The sequence below is a fragment of the Saccopteryx bilineata genome, chromosome 1, assembly GCF_036850765.1.
Source record: "Saccopteryx bilineata isolate mSacBil1 chromosome 1, mSacBil1_pri_phased_curated, whole genome shotgun sequence".
NCBI lineage: Eukaryota > Metazoa > Chordata > Mammalia > Chiroptera > Emballonuridae > Saccopteryx > Saccopteryx bilineata.
The window spans coordinates 199,694,837-199,709,494 of NC_089490.1; positions in this window are offsets into that span (position 1 = coordinate 199,694,837).

The following is a 14,658-nucleotide window of genomic DNA, read 5'->3' on the forward strand; positions in this document are numbered from 1 at the left end:
ACGAAAGTAAAAATTGCTGATCAGAGAGTGGAGAAAGATTTTAATGATATCTGGAAGAAAAATAAGGCAGGGCTTTAAGGACACAGGTTAGTAGGTCTATAGCATAGTTTTAACAAAGGAAGTGAAGAGTTATGGCCTCAGATTCTTTTGTGTAAAAAGGAAAAAAAAATGTCAGCAAGAACCAAAAAAAAAAAAAGAAAAAAATCATTGCTGATATGTGCCCCATGGAAAGAGCTTTCTCCCCCTGGGAAGACAATAAAAAATTATTTACCACTGTATCAAATTTAGGACCACTTACCAAAATGGCTAGTTTGGCAGAGGCTGCTCCCAGCTGAGAGCTCAGTTGTAAGATCCACTTGTAACTCAGCATGAACTTTCCTCCCTGACAATAGACATTTGTGTCCACACATTTGGAAAATAAACTTACACAAACAAGTGCAATTTATACACTTTTTTAAAACCATAAAACATCGACACTTCCAAACTAATGGGCTTTGGGCTACATTCAAAATAAAGCTTCGTGTTACCCTCATCTCTAGGTAATGAAGATCATCTATAAAGTGACTTGTTAATAGGGGAAAATTGTGAGAGGTTGATCTTAAAAGCTGCATGCTGGATACGTTTTTCTTCTTTAGTCCCCTTGGAATTAGGAGATTCCTTTTGTTCAGAAGAGATGCGGGGGAGGAGCAGGAAGCATCAACTCATAGAAGTTGCTTCTTACATGTGCCTTGATCAGGCAAGCCCAGGGTTTCAAACCGGTGACCTCAGCATTTCAGGTCAACACTTGGTGCACGGTGCCACCACAGGTCAGGCTGGTGTTCCTTCTTATAAGGGTGCTAGTCCCATTCTGTCATGAGGACCCCACCCTCAGGACATCATTTAAGTTGAATTAACTCTTAAAGGTCTCATCTCTAAAGAACTTCACATTGTAGTTAGGACTTTGACATGTGAATTATAGAGGGACACAATTCAATCCATAATGGCACTTCTGAGAGAGGCAGAGGGTAAAGGCAGGTAGTGAGCAGCTCCTCAAGGAGGCCAGTCCTCCAGTGGACACTTGTATGTTAATAAAAGGAGGGAAAAATGCAGGCAGGATTTCTCAGGGATGAATGTTACTGGACACTCATGTTTGTCTGAAGGATAATCTTTATCAGAATCCAAGGTGGACAGACTGGGGACCCAACTAGAGAAAGACTGTGTTCCTCTAGTGAAGAAAGGTACATTTTATTTTAGGAAATTGCTCCATTTTGGACTTAGGGTAAAAAGCAGAAGAGCGATTCCAAGCAGTGGCCTGGGTTGCTGTTGAACTAACAGAATAATGAAGACAAGCGATCCCTGTAAGGTTCCGTTTACTACTTGAAACCTGGGTGAGTCTCCGAAGATGCAATTGTCTTGTAATTTACCCTATCAGGATAGACTTAAAGCCTTTGATTTACCTCCTTGGGTAGCCTTAATGAGTTTACTTGTACTCCCATTGTATGAGGCTGAGACATCACTGGATAGCCGGGAGAATCTGGGCTGCTGACATCGAAAACTGAGTTTGAGTTGGGACACTATCCTTTTGATAACTTTTTTGGTTATTATTGTGAGGTATTAACAAAAAGTGATCTGATGATAATGATAACCAGAAAGCACATTGAGCTGATCCAAAGAGATGTTCCATTAGTCTCAGAAGAATGGTTTTGAATTCGGATCCAATTCTAGCATTTTTCTTTTATGGATATATATATTTGTAAAACTGTGGGGGCATTGGCCTATGCATATGCACATTGGGGGGTCCTGAATCTCTGATAGACTCTCCCAGTCTCCACCACAGGGTAGGAAGTGGTGTAGAGCTGGAGCCTTAGCGTCAGACCATTCAGGAGTCCATCTGGCTCTTCCTCTTATGAGCTTTAGTGGCCTTCGGCAAGTTTCATGAACTCATCTAATTAAGCTTCAGTGCCCTATCTTGGTGCTCATGAGGACTGGTTTAAACCATGCAAGGCAGGAGCTGAGTGTAAAACTTGGCACAGTGTACAGCACTACATAGTATAGCTGTTATCAGGTCGATGATTCATCAATGCAACGACAGGCGATCCATGTTGGGAGAGTTTAAAAACCACTGTTAAGCCCAGCTGCATCACACAGGAGGCACTGGGAGCTCTTCCTTCCCTCCTGCTAACGGTTACCCAGGAGCCCTGAGTCTCCTTTCTGCGAAAGCCAGGGAACAAAAGCAGACCTGTACAGCCCGCCTCCTTTTTCCTGTAGGAAAGATTCCTGTAGACTCAAAAGCACCTGAGGTGGAATTCAAATAAAAAGCAGCAGCATACGTTCCCATTTTAGGGGAACAATTAATTGATTATGGTTAAGTATGTTTAATTTGGCCGGAACATACAGACCAGGGCTTATTTTTGTGTACAATCTGAAACGCATTCAAGATGGAGTCAATTCATTAAGATTCTTGTTTAATTCATGAATTAAATAGGTGTATGTTGTCTAAATAAGGTTGAGTTATTTGAGTCATTTTTCAAGTCAGGGATTGCAAACACAAATTGAGAAATATTTCTTTTTTTAAAAAAAATTTTTTTTAAATTTTTATTTATTTATTTTAGAGAGGAGAGAGAGAGAGACAGAGAGAGATAGGAGAGAGAGACAGGGGGGAGGAGCTGGGAACATCAACTCCCATATGTGCCTTGACCAGGAAAGCCCAGGGTTTTGAACTGACGACCTCAGCATTTCCAGGTCGACGCTTTATCCACTGCGCCACCACAGGTCAGGCCGAGAAATATTTCTACATATTGATATATCGAGCAGTTTATGTCTGGTAGAACAGGACCCTGCTGGAAGGAATTAAAATCCAAATTATTGTTATTATTATTATTATTATTTAGTAGGAGACACAGAGACAGAGAGAGGGACAGACAGACAGGAAGGGAGAGAGATGCATCACTTCTTTGTTGCGGCAGCTTAGTTGTTCATTGATTGCTTTCTCATATGTGCCTTGACGAGATGGGGAGGGCTACAGCTGAGTCAGTGACTTCTTGTTCAAGCCAGTGACCTTGTACTTCAAGCCAGTGACTCTAGGCTCAAGCCAGCGACCATGGGGTCATGTCTATGATTCCACGTTCTACCAGAAAGCCCACACTCAAGCTGGTGAGCCTGCGCTCAAACCTGCAACCTCAGGATTTTGAACCTGGGTCCTCAGCATCCCAGGCTGACGCCCTATCCACTGTGCCCCCACCTGGTCAGGCAAATCCCCAAATCTTGAAGCAAACAGACCCTACCTGGCTCCTTGCAGAGGGCCTCCCTCTGCTTTTAATGGAACATCAGAACAAAAGCAGTGAAGCAGGATTTTGCTCTCAGAGGACGAGGTAGCCAGGGCAGCCACTTCTAATCGTGGGTATTAAGATGGAATCCGGCACAGTAGCCAGACCACAAGAGAGGCGAAAGTGCTCAACTGTGAAAAAGGAAGGATAGTTCTGTTTCGCTCTATCCTTTTCCTATTACTTTCTCCCATCCAGATGTGCGGCCTCAGATCAAAATTCTACTTCTGTTAGACTGTAGATGAAGCTAATGAGACTGAATAGCTCCATTATGCATTATTTTCTCAACATCTGTTAGCCACAGTCCTGAATTTAACTTTAAAACTTTTTCCTTTGCTATTAAAGTCCTATCCATTTGCAATTTTTTTCCCCTCCTAACCCAATAAAACCACCCCTTTGCAGCCCAAGTTTCAGTTGCTTCTTGCTTGCCCGAGGCTGACTATGCAGACAAGCTGAGCGGTCAGCTAGAGCGATATCAGGCAGTGCTAGACTCTGAATCCACAGTGACCGCCTGGAAACACTAGATGGCACAGAAGAGGTGTAAATGGATGAGGAGAGTCCAGCCCTCAAACTCTGTGGTTTTACGTATTTCTTAGGGTTAAAAACAGCAACATTTTAGGATATTCTTATACCTCCTTTTTTCTTAACTTTTCTATTGTTTTGAGGTCTATCTTTGGGATTGTTCAGAACTGGGTGATGTAAGGTGACATTCTTTCTAGCTAGAAAGCAAACACTTAACAGATTCTTGGTGGACTTGGTACCTTTATTTTCTTCTTTATTTTACAGAAGTCACACATACGCTTGCTGTATGTACAGTACACTCACAGAATATATGTTTGTATGTATTGGTCTGTTTATGTGTGTGTGCTATCTCTGATGCATTAAACTGTGCTATTTCAGGACACTTGGCCAGAAGGCACATCAGACGATGTGTAAATAAGCATGTGAATCTACTTATTGTTTCAATTATGTGACTATATAGAGCTGAATTCTGAGAAATGCTTCTCTAAGAGAAAACATCTAAACATAGAAATTAGTATTACGTAATCTCTATTTTTTTCTCAGCTTGTAGTGACTATATGTCCAAGATGTTTCATATATAGTGTGTTTATTAACCATGAATTTAAGTTATTACTTCCTTTAGTGAAAAATGATAAGGCATGAACACGAAGGTATATTAATCAAATACTGAATATTGAGACTTTAAGTTAGTACTGGTTATAGTAAGAGTATCATTATCTTTAATGATAAAAGTCCTACTCTTTCATATGGAATATTATTCAAAACCATGGGCTAGTCAATGGTTTACTATTTAATAATTTCTCAGATTTAGTGGGGGGAAACTATAAAAAGGAGCCTTATAGTTGGTCATGTTAAAAAATACTTGAATAGAGAAAGATATCATGACTATCAAAAAATGAATAGACTTGCACTGTCAAAAAATAGAACTGAATTATTTGAGGTTTTTAGAAAGCTCTTTAGATAATTACTGATAACTTAAAACTTACAGAAGCTATTTAACATATTGTTTTCCAAGCCTTTTTTAATATAGACTAATTCAGTTCATTAAACAAAATATTGTTTTTTTATCTGTGATATGCAGAAAATTACATCTATTTTGAAGGATTGAGAATTAGAGGTAATGCATATAAATGTATATACATTTAAATAAGCTCAGGCTTCACAGATTAACAATCTTATTGCTGAATTAGGTAGGTAATTAAGAAAGAAATAAAACTGACCAGAAGCACTGAACCATAATACCAACATAAAAAGGGTGTAGAGAGAGTCCACATATTTCTGATGGCCACCTGTAAAGAATTCATCTGTAATTACTTGAAACTATTCCATATTTATTTTGGAAAATGTGATTTCAAAATGCATTATACATCTATATGTAGCATAGTTATTGTTATATCTAAAAATAATAGTTATCAAATATTTTGGTTGGAGGGGTCCTATTGAAGAGAGCATAAGTTTAGGGTTTCAGAGACATGGGCTGAAATTCTGGTTTCCTTACTTATTAACTAAGTAGTCTTGAATACTCAATTCTCAGGTCTTAGTTTCTTATTTTTAATGTGGGTTTATTATTATCAGACAAGGTTCCAGTATATCTCAACCTCACCTTAGCATCTCAGCACTTGATGTTTGGGGCCAAATAATTCTTTGTTGGGGGGGAGCTATCCTAAGTATTTGTTATAGGATGGTCAACAACATTACTGTTTTTTACCTACTGGATACCTATAGCACGTTACAACAACCAAAAGTGTTTCTAGACATTTTTAAATGTCCCCTGAAGGTCAAAATTTTCCCCTGTTTGAGAACTACAGGTATGTAATGATTCATTACTGATTCAGGTATGTAATAATTTGTGTAAAACTGAATAAACACTTAAAGAATGATGACTGTTATAACATTTTAGTTGAGCAATCACTCCCAAGCTTTGGCATTAAAGACCTCATCAGGAATTGCCAGAGTTATTCAAGTCATCGAATTAAGGGACCTTTATTTGAGATAAGAATACAATAAGAATATTTTCATAAAGTGACTGGTTTATACTGGTGGGTTACTACCTCAGTAAGTCAATCCATTCAATCATCCTTGAAATCAACCAGTTACAAAATGTAGGTGGACAAAATGACAAGAAATGTTATCCTTCTGGAGCCAAATCCCTGAGGAATATGTATGACATGTAGAAGCTGATCAGACCTCTACAGGGCCATCTACAGGACGCTGAGCACCAGGAACCCAGAAACCCCCTGGGTTCTCTGCACTTAAACAGCTGTTTATCCCACTCTCATTTCAGTTCAGTATGTTAAGCCCTGTGGGGAATCGTGCCACTCCTTAAGGACTCTGACGTGGGAGATAGACACATAAACCAACAATTCAGCGAGGTCTAATATGCGAGCTACATTCCTTGGAGGGGGTCTCCAAACTCACTGGGAAAGTAAGGGAAACTTCCCAGGGAAGGTAAAAGGTGAGCTGAATGGTGCAAGTGGAACAGACTTAATGGACATCCTGCATGTGTCAATAGCGTGTGGGGAGAGTGTAGAGAACCTGGTACATTTTACTTTCTTCAAGAAAATCATTGCATTAGGTGACAGTGTGAGAGAAGGGCCAGTGGTGAGTTTGTGAAACACCTCGTACACATTTAAAAAGTTTGGTGTTTATCAGGAAACCTGTAGTATCTGTTCAATCATTATAGCGGAGGTATGATTTAATTTTATTTAATTTTCAACTTCAATCACTCTAGTGTTGTAGGGAGGAAGGATTGGAGGGGTAAAGCAAGTGTAGAAACAGGGAAACCACTTGGAGAATATTTTAGTTACCCAGATAAATGAGGAAAACTTAAAACCAAGGTCATGACCATAAGAATTGAAGAAAGCAGACTTGAAATACAGTTAGCAGGCACACTTGGGAGGAATTATTGATTAGTTGCACAGGTGAAACGAGGAGGCTATATCGTACTTGGAATGACCACTCTGCTTCTGATGTGGGTATTATAGAATGGTGATTTCAATGGAAGAACCTGTAAGTAGAAGGGAAGATGCTGTGTTTGTAGAGGTGAATGAATATGGGAGAAGGGAGAGATAGTAGGTTCAGTCTTGGCCACGAGGATGAGCTGCTAATGGGACATCTGTGTGGAGAGTTTATCAATAGTTCGGTGGCACAGGTTTAGAACTAAGGGAGGGAGTCTGTTTGGAGATAGAGATACTATAGGAACTTTGACAATAGAGATAGTAATGGATGAGTGCATCAAAGGGTGCAGATCAAGATTTGGATTGAGGAAAAATCATGGGCAATATGACTACTTAGGATCAGTAAAAAAAAGCAGAAACTCTGAAGGAGACTGAGAAGGATGGGGGTAGGAGGCAGTAGCTATCCATGACAAAGTAGAGTTAGAGAATACAACAGAAGCAAAGAGTTACGAGGGAGTATAAGTGGAAGGATGCCCACTCAACTGAGGGACTTGTTAGGAGGGTTTGAATGATAGATGAGAGTAGGCTTAGGTACAGTGGGATGTCTGTGGGCAAAACATGGATTGAGATTTTCAATAACTTTTATTTTGAGTACCTTGAGTTGTGGTTATTCGTTTTCTAGCATCTCCATGCTCCGTCAGGTCTTCCTGTCTTACAGAAAGTAGAAAATGGAGTCAGAGACGTTAGGTCTCAGTGAGATTAAATAATAAATATACTGGCATTAGGAGACAGAGATAAGGGAGAGCAGCCCATGCATACTGATAATATTTAATACTAACACTAATACTAATACTACGCATAGTTGTTTGAATGTTGACTGACACTTGTATCAGGCACAGAGAACTGCCTAAATAGAAGTTAGGACTGTGACAGTCCCTAGAGTTGCAGCCACATCGACTGAAATAGGCTGCTGAACTCGCAAGATGCCAGTTTGGAAGAGGAGATTTTCTAGAGAGTTAAAGAATGATACGTTTCCATGTTTGTAATGTAAAACACTTAAGCATAAGCAGTGTTTTGTGTGTGTGTGTGTGTGTGTGCACGTGCATGCTCAATTTTTATCTGTGGAGTGAGGGTGGGATGTAGTTAGTTAACATTTAAAATACCCCAATATGAAACCCACATGCTGGGGTGGGGGAGGACAGGTTGGCCAGTACTTGAAAGGCTCTAATCAAATTCCCACACAGTGGAGGTGTCCGATCCAAGCTTTCAACTCTCTTCATCTCAGATCAACACCAGATGGCATGGTAATTAGCACATTGGATGTAGAAATGTTTTTTCACTGATAAAATTAGTTATGTTCAAGATGTGTATGTGTGATTGGTTAGGTATATTAGGCTGGGGCTCCTGTGTGGACAGGATTTCAGAACACGGTGAATTCGATAGCCTCCAGCCCTTGAGAATGGCCCCTCAGTTGAAGATTCCAAACCTATCTGGTGTGAGCACACTCATGTGAGGGTAGTTTTTGCTTGACTACTACTGGGGTAGCTGATCCTACCTTTAGGCAGATTATTTTTTTCTGCCTTGTATTAACCTTTTAGGTACAATGTTGATAAACCCTGAACTTAGAGAACTAATTGCATTAATATTCTTGTGGCTTTCTGCAGTTAAATGTGTGTATGTGTGTCAGGAGGTCTGCAACATTTGTTTAGTTATCATTATTATTATTATATATAGTATAGATATATATTATTATTATAATACCCACAATCAAAGTGGCAGGTAAGGAGACCCATTAAAGCTACCAATATCTGCCCAAAATAATCCAATAATTGTGAATTACCAAATTAGGTCAGTTTGCAACCATCTGATACCCATTCCTCTGTATGGGACAGTGTAAAGTTGCTGATTCCTTCCTTCATAGGTTCCCGAGAAAATTTTGATGAATCAGTGGCTGAGCTTGAATTCCCTTACATAATAAATCAAAATTAATATTCACTTTGTGAGTAATAACTACTAACATTTTCTGAACACTGTTCTGAGAATTTACATATGTACATTTTTGTTTAACCTCCACATCACCTTATGAAATTGTTAAAACCGTTATCTCCATGTTCTGGGTGAGAGCTTTGAGACCCAGGGATGTAAAGTAAGAAGCTCATGTGTTCAAGCTCACACAAGTAGTATAACTGGTCTGAGATTATGAACTCAAGCAGTTTAGTTTTAGAAACCATGCTCGTAAACCCAACCCTCTTTTAACTCTTAGGTTAAGAGAGTTTAACTTATGGGGAAATACTTATTAGACTGTCACTACATAGATGCACAAATATTGGTCAAATTTGAATTGGTCACAGAATGATCCAAACTTCATATTTATTTATGTACTTGTTTGGTGAAAATGGACATTCATTTACGAATTAATCAAGCCTTTATGTACAATGTGTAGGTCTCGTACTAGAAACTCACTCAGATAAACTTAACAGAGAGAAGATATTTATGGACTAGTGAATATTTTCTAGGTAAGTTTTACTGGACAATCTTATCATGCATGTGTGACATCCTCCACATTGCACTTTGGTTTTATTTATTAGGTTTATTAAAACTTTATTGTCAAACACAGTATTCCACAGTTGAAAAATTATTCAAGTATTTAAATAAAACTTCCTCACTTGGCAATGATTTTATTCCAAAAAATTTTCCAGATTTATTAAGAAAAAAAAACTTACCTTTTAGTTAAAAGTTTCTATAAAGCAATCCTGACTTTTCCACTAATTGTTGATCAGACCTTGAAAAGTATAATTGGAAACAAGGTTATTTTTTTTCTATATACTACCTTCAGGTACTAATTTTTACTGACTGAAGTATTTTCTTGGCTAGGTTTCATTGGAACTAGGCAAGAGATGAAAGAACTTCCTTTTTTTACTTTTCCTTTTTTAAAAATATTTTTGCATGAAGAGAAAACACAACTATTTTTTTTTTTTGCCTGGTTGTATATCAGCTTTAGGTAAGCCTTCCAAGATAAAAAAAAATCTACCAAGGAAGATAAAACATGGCTTCTCAGGTTCAGAGTTCCCATAGTGTGTTCAGTTCACCCAGTGTCATCTCAGTAGACTGGCAGAGGGAATATGGAGGAGAAATGAAATTTCATTCTGAGTCTCAGAGGCTGGAGGAGAGAATGTTTGTCCCCTGTGTTCACTCGCTGGAAAGCAGAGGCTGGTCTGTTTGTCATTAATAGTAACATGAATTAGTGTTATTGACTTCCCATCGGAGCCCTCATGATAGAGAGACAGGGTGGGCCAGACTTTGTCCCAAGAAAGACGGGGAACTACTCCAGAGGGGCTGTAGACTTAGCATTTGCGAGATGTAAACAGGAATTAAACAGCAAAGCCTGCAAGAATGAGGGAGCGTTTTTCACCTTTGTCCCGTGCAGTCCTGTTGTGGCCCTTTCTCTGCCGAGACCCATGGCGGAACGTGATGAGCAGAGTGGATGGGTTGTTTGTGTGAAATGAAGTGACTTGTTTATTTATTTTTCTATCTTGTTTTTTTTATTTTTCAATAAGGCACTAAATAAATGTATTGTGATTATCTCAGTTTTATAAAGTAGGATTTTAAAAATAAGTTTTTCTGTCTTATGCAGGGATTTGTTATGTTAAAATTTATAAACTAACATGGGGAATAGATTTTTCAACAAAGCAGTCATTTAAAGCCTCCAAATTCAGGTACTTTAAAACTGGAGGCATAAAAATAAGCAGTAACTTTAGCAGTAGATACTGTCCTGATGATGATAGCTTACATTTATGATTATGGTTACTGTGGGTTAGCTATTGTTTGTAATTTTACAGGAGTTATTGCATTCAATCAGAACAGCCTTCTGACTGTTCTCACTCTATATTTGAGGAAACTGAATTTAGTAGTGGTTAATATTCCCAAGGTCTCATACCTAACAGGCAAAATTGGGAAAACCCTTTCCCTGCAGATAGGGTTCTTTCTGAACTGGACAGACTTCTGGGGACTTTTTCTCTGTCCTCCCAGAGGCTGTGGATCAGATGAGTCCACTTCAGCTTTCTTTCAGGGCCTGGGCAATGTATCAAGGCAAAACTTGACTTGTCAAGTGTATTTAGTAGAGAAATGCTGTTGGAGGGCTATTATATAGATTCTTGAACCTCGTCATTTTAGAATCGAGGCAAATTGTGTAACTCTATTGAACAATGAAACTCTCAATAGACTCTTCATGTGAAATCTGTGAGCAATGATCAGTGCTTTTGAAAAGTGTTTCTTTGAAAGATCCAAGAGTGGAAGTGGACTGGTGGGTGGGAAATGGTTATGAGAGGTGAAATGAGACGCTCTTGGGGTTTTGGGTAGTTAAGAGGCGTAGCTCCTTCTGGTCAGAGCTCTTTATTTCAATTTCTCAAATAGGATGAGAATTTCTCTTCAGATAGATATCAACTTCTTTAATTTGTTTGCAAAAAAAAAAAAAGCAAAGATATTTGTGACTGGAAGACAAAGAAGAAGGTTGATAATGTTTAATATTTGCTGATTTCCAATGTTATCATTTATTAAGGGCTTATTCTTTTTTTATTATTTATTTATTTATATATTTTTAAATTTTTTACAGAGACAGAGAGTGAGTCAGAGAGGGATAGACAGGGACAGACAGACAGGAATGGAGAGAGATGAGAAGCATCAATCATTAGTTTTTCATTGCGCGTTGCAACACCTTAGTTGTTCATTGATTGCTTTCTCATATGTGCCTTGACCGCGGGCCTTCAGCAGACCGAGTAATCCCTTGCTGGAGCCAGTGACCTTGGGTTCAAGCTGGTGGGCTTTTTGCTCAAACCAGATGAACCCGCGCTCAAGCTGGCAACCTCGGGGTCTCGAACCTGGGTCCTCTGCATCCCAGTCCGATGCTCTATCCACTGCACCACCGCCTGGTCAGGCAAGGGCTTATTCTTTATCAGAAGCTAGGAGACCATTTATATTAACTTTTTAAAATCCCTCTAACAACTTAGCATATAGGTACTATGTTTAATGCTTATTTTAGAGAAGATAAAACCAAAGCACAAAACATTCCCAAGGTCATAAACTTATTAAGAAGGAAATCAGAGGCAGTTTGCGGTCATGGACACCTTTCTGATCTTTCCCCAGGGGGCTGTGTTACTTCTCCTGACCTCTGTCATCATATAGCCCAAAGGAAACAGCTGTCTGGCTGTTTCACAGAACATCTCACTACATCTTATTGGTCAGCTACATTGATGATAGCATGCTAATCGAACCAAATGAGCAAGAAATGGCAAGGACCCTGGAAATCTTCGTAGGCAGAAGGAAAGAGGTAAGCCAAAAGAAGAGTCCAGTACCCCTCAACATTAGCAAAGTTTTTCAGCATGTCACTAGCTAGGGCATGCTGTGACGTCCCCTCCAAAATAAAGAACAGATCATGTGAGTGTTGTATACCACAAGAGAAGAGCAAAGTGCTTGCAAACCCCTCGATCCCTTTGGGCCCCTTGTGGCACAGAGGCAGTAGGCAGGAATGAAGTCACATCACTGGCAGAGGAAAGGACCCTAGACATCAGGAAGTGGCAGGCCTGCTACTCGACAACAGGAGCAGGAGTGATATGTTGCTATTTAGATGATCTATTTGGACATCTCCTGGTGTTGCCATGCCCTTCAGCCAAAGCCTGAGAAGACCACAGTGACAGGGATTCAGACCCACAGAGAGAAAGATCTGTGCCATTCTTCCAGGCAGTCTGCCTAGTCTGTGCTTCTAGTGTCTCCATGACAATGGCCGGGGGAATGCAGAGGGGAAAAACATCAGTTCATTCTAAATTTTAGATGCTGGAGGAGAGCATGTTTGTTCCTTTGGAAAGGAATTCTCTGCAAACTCTTTGGAAAGCAGAGGGTTGTCTGTTTGTCATTAGAATTAGCATGAATTAGAGCTACTAGCCAAGGATGAAGGGAGTCTCAGGAGGGCGGTAGAATGGGGGATGCTGATGAACGTCTATAGCCCCAAGAGCAGCAATAGTGGAGGCTGTAGTTCATTCCACTAACACGTCTTTTGTGAGTTTTCCCAGAAAATAGGAACAATCAGATCATGATAGAAACTCTTTCCAGATGAGGTGACCTTACTGTGAGGAGGAGAGAATATGAAAAGTGCAAGGGGTAGACTGTAGAGGGGTCTGGAGTTCTGGACCCAGGTTTCCCAGCGGGTGGTTCGCCTCTCTGTCCCTCACTGATAATTCACTTAGCCCCGGGAGACTGCCTAGTCAAGGTGGATGCATGGAAGATTCTGTTTGTTTCTGCTTCACCGTGTTGGGGGCCTGAGCTAGGAAGACTTGAAGATTGGGCACAATTCTGTTGCTGGGGTTTGGGGACAGCTGGGGTTTGGGGCAGCTGGGGGATGTCTGGAAGCAGCTATTCTCATGTGTCTGGAAGTTAATGCTAGTTGTTGGCTGAGATCTTAGTTGGACTGTCAAGTGGAACACCAACACTGTGACCCCTTCCCATGATCTCTCCTGTGCCTCTCAGCTGGACTTTACAGCATGGTATGTGAGTTTCAAGAGCTACCATCTCAAGAGAATGGGGCAGAAATGCTTGGCATTTATGGTCTAGTTTTAGAAATCACATACCATCAATGCTGCTGTATTCTAGTGACCAGCACTCAGAAAGTCCACTCTGCTTTAAGGGGGAGAGGATCTAGACCCCCCCCACATGTCAAGCCATGTTGTCACACTGTAAGACCATGGGAGATATGAAATGCTATTGTATCTATCTTTGGAAAAGACAGTGTCACACCAAGGAAGGGGAGACCGACACCTCTTGCCTGTACATTCTACCTTCTCCAGCCTATCAGTGATGCATCCACTCTTTGAGTAGTACGAATGTTCATGTACATCCTCGTGCCTCCTGACCATCCAGAGTACAATCAATTTATTTTAAAAATGAATAAGGCAATGTTTAAAAAAGGCAAATGTATGTTCTTCTTGTTTCCATAAATTGGTTATCAAACACACCTGATTTTAAGTTAATAAAACTATAACTAGGACTAATTTCATTTTTTGAAAAAAAAAAAAACTCACTCCCAGGGGTCAGTGAGCATGGAAAAATTCACTACTCAAAGGGTTAATTTTCTTAAAACAATATATTTAACAAAGAAGTTCCTTGACAAAACAACAACAAAAACACATAATAGAATATAAAACTATCAAAGTTTCCTTGCTGCTAATAGAATGAAGTCCGATTTCCTGAGGGTAGCATTCTCGAGCCTCTGAAATTCAAACACAATCTCTCTACCCCTTGCAGTTACTTTCAGACATAGACTGGAGCAGTGGTTCTCAACCTTTCTAATGCCATGACCCCGCAATACAGTTCCTCATGTTGTGGTGACCCCAAATCAAAAAAATAATTTTGTTGGCTACTTCATAACTGTAATTTTGCTACAGTTATGATTCGGAATGTAAAAGCCTGATATGCATTATGTATTTTCCGATGGCTTTAGATGACCCCACCGGGGTCGCGACCCACAGGTTGAGAACCGCTGGACTGGAGCTTCTGACCAATCTGCATGATTAGTCATTTCTGTGATGTGTCCTGAGCTTTTCACTCTTATATCTTTGTACATTGTTCCCCTAACCTCAGAATTCCACCATAAAGATACCTTCCGATGTTTGCCTAATCAAATTCTACTTATCTTTTAAAGCCCTTATTTTCTTCATGCCCAAACCAAGAATTATTGCTCCTTTCTCTTTTTAAGACTACTACTGCAGCCCTGACCAAATATGGTGATGTGTTATTAACCATATTGTACTGTAAAGTACCTTATTTTGGAAAGAGGCGGTGCTATATTGTGATTTGGTTTGTTAGTTTAGGCCAGGGGCAGTCAACTTTTTTATACCTACCGCCCACTTTTGTATCTCTGCTAGTAGTAACGTTTCCTAACCGCCCAC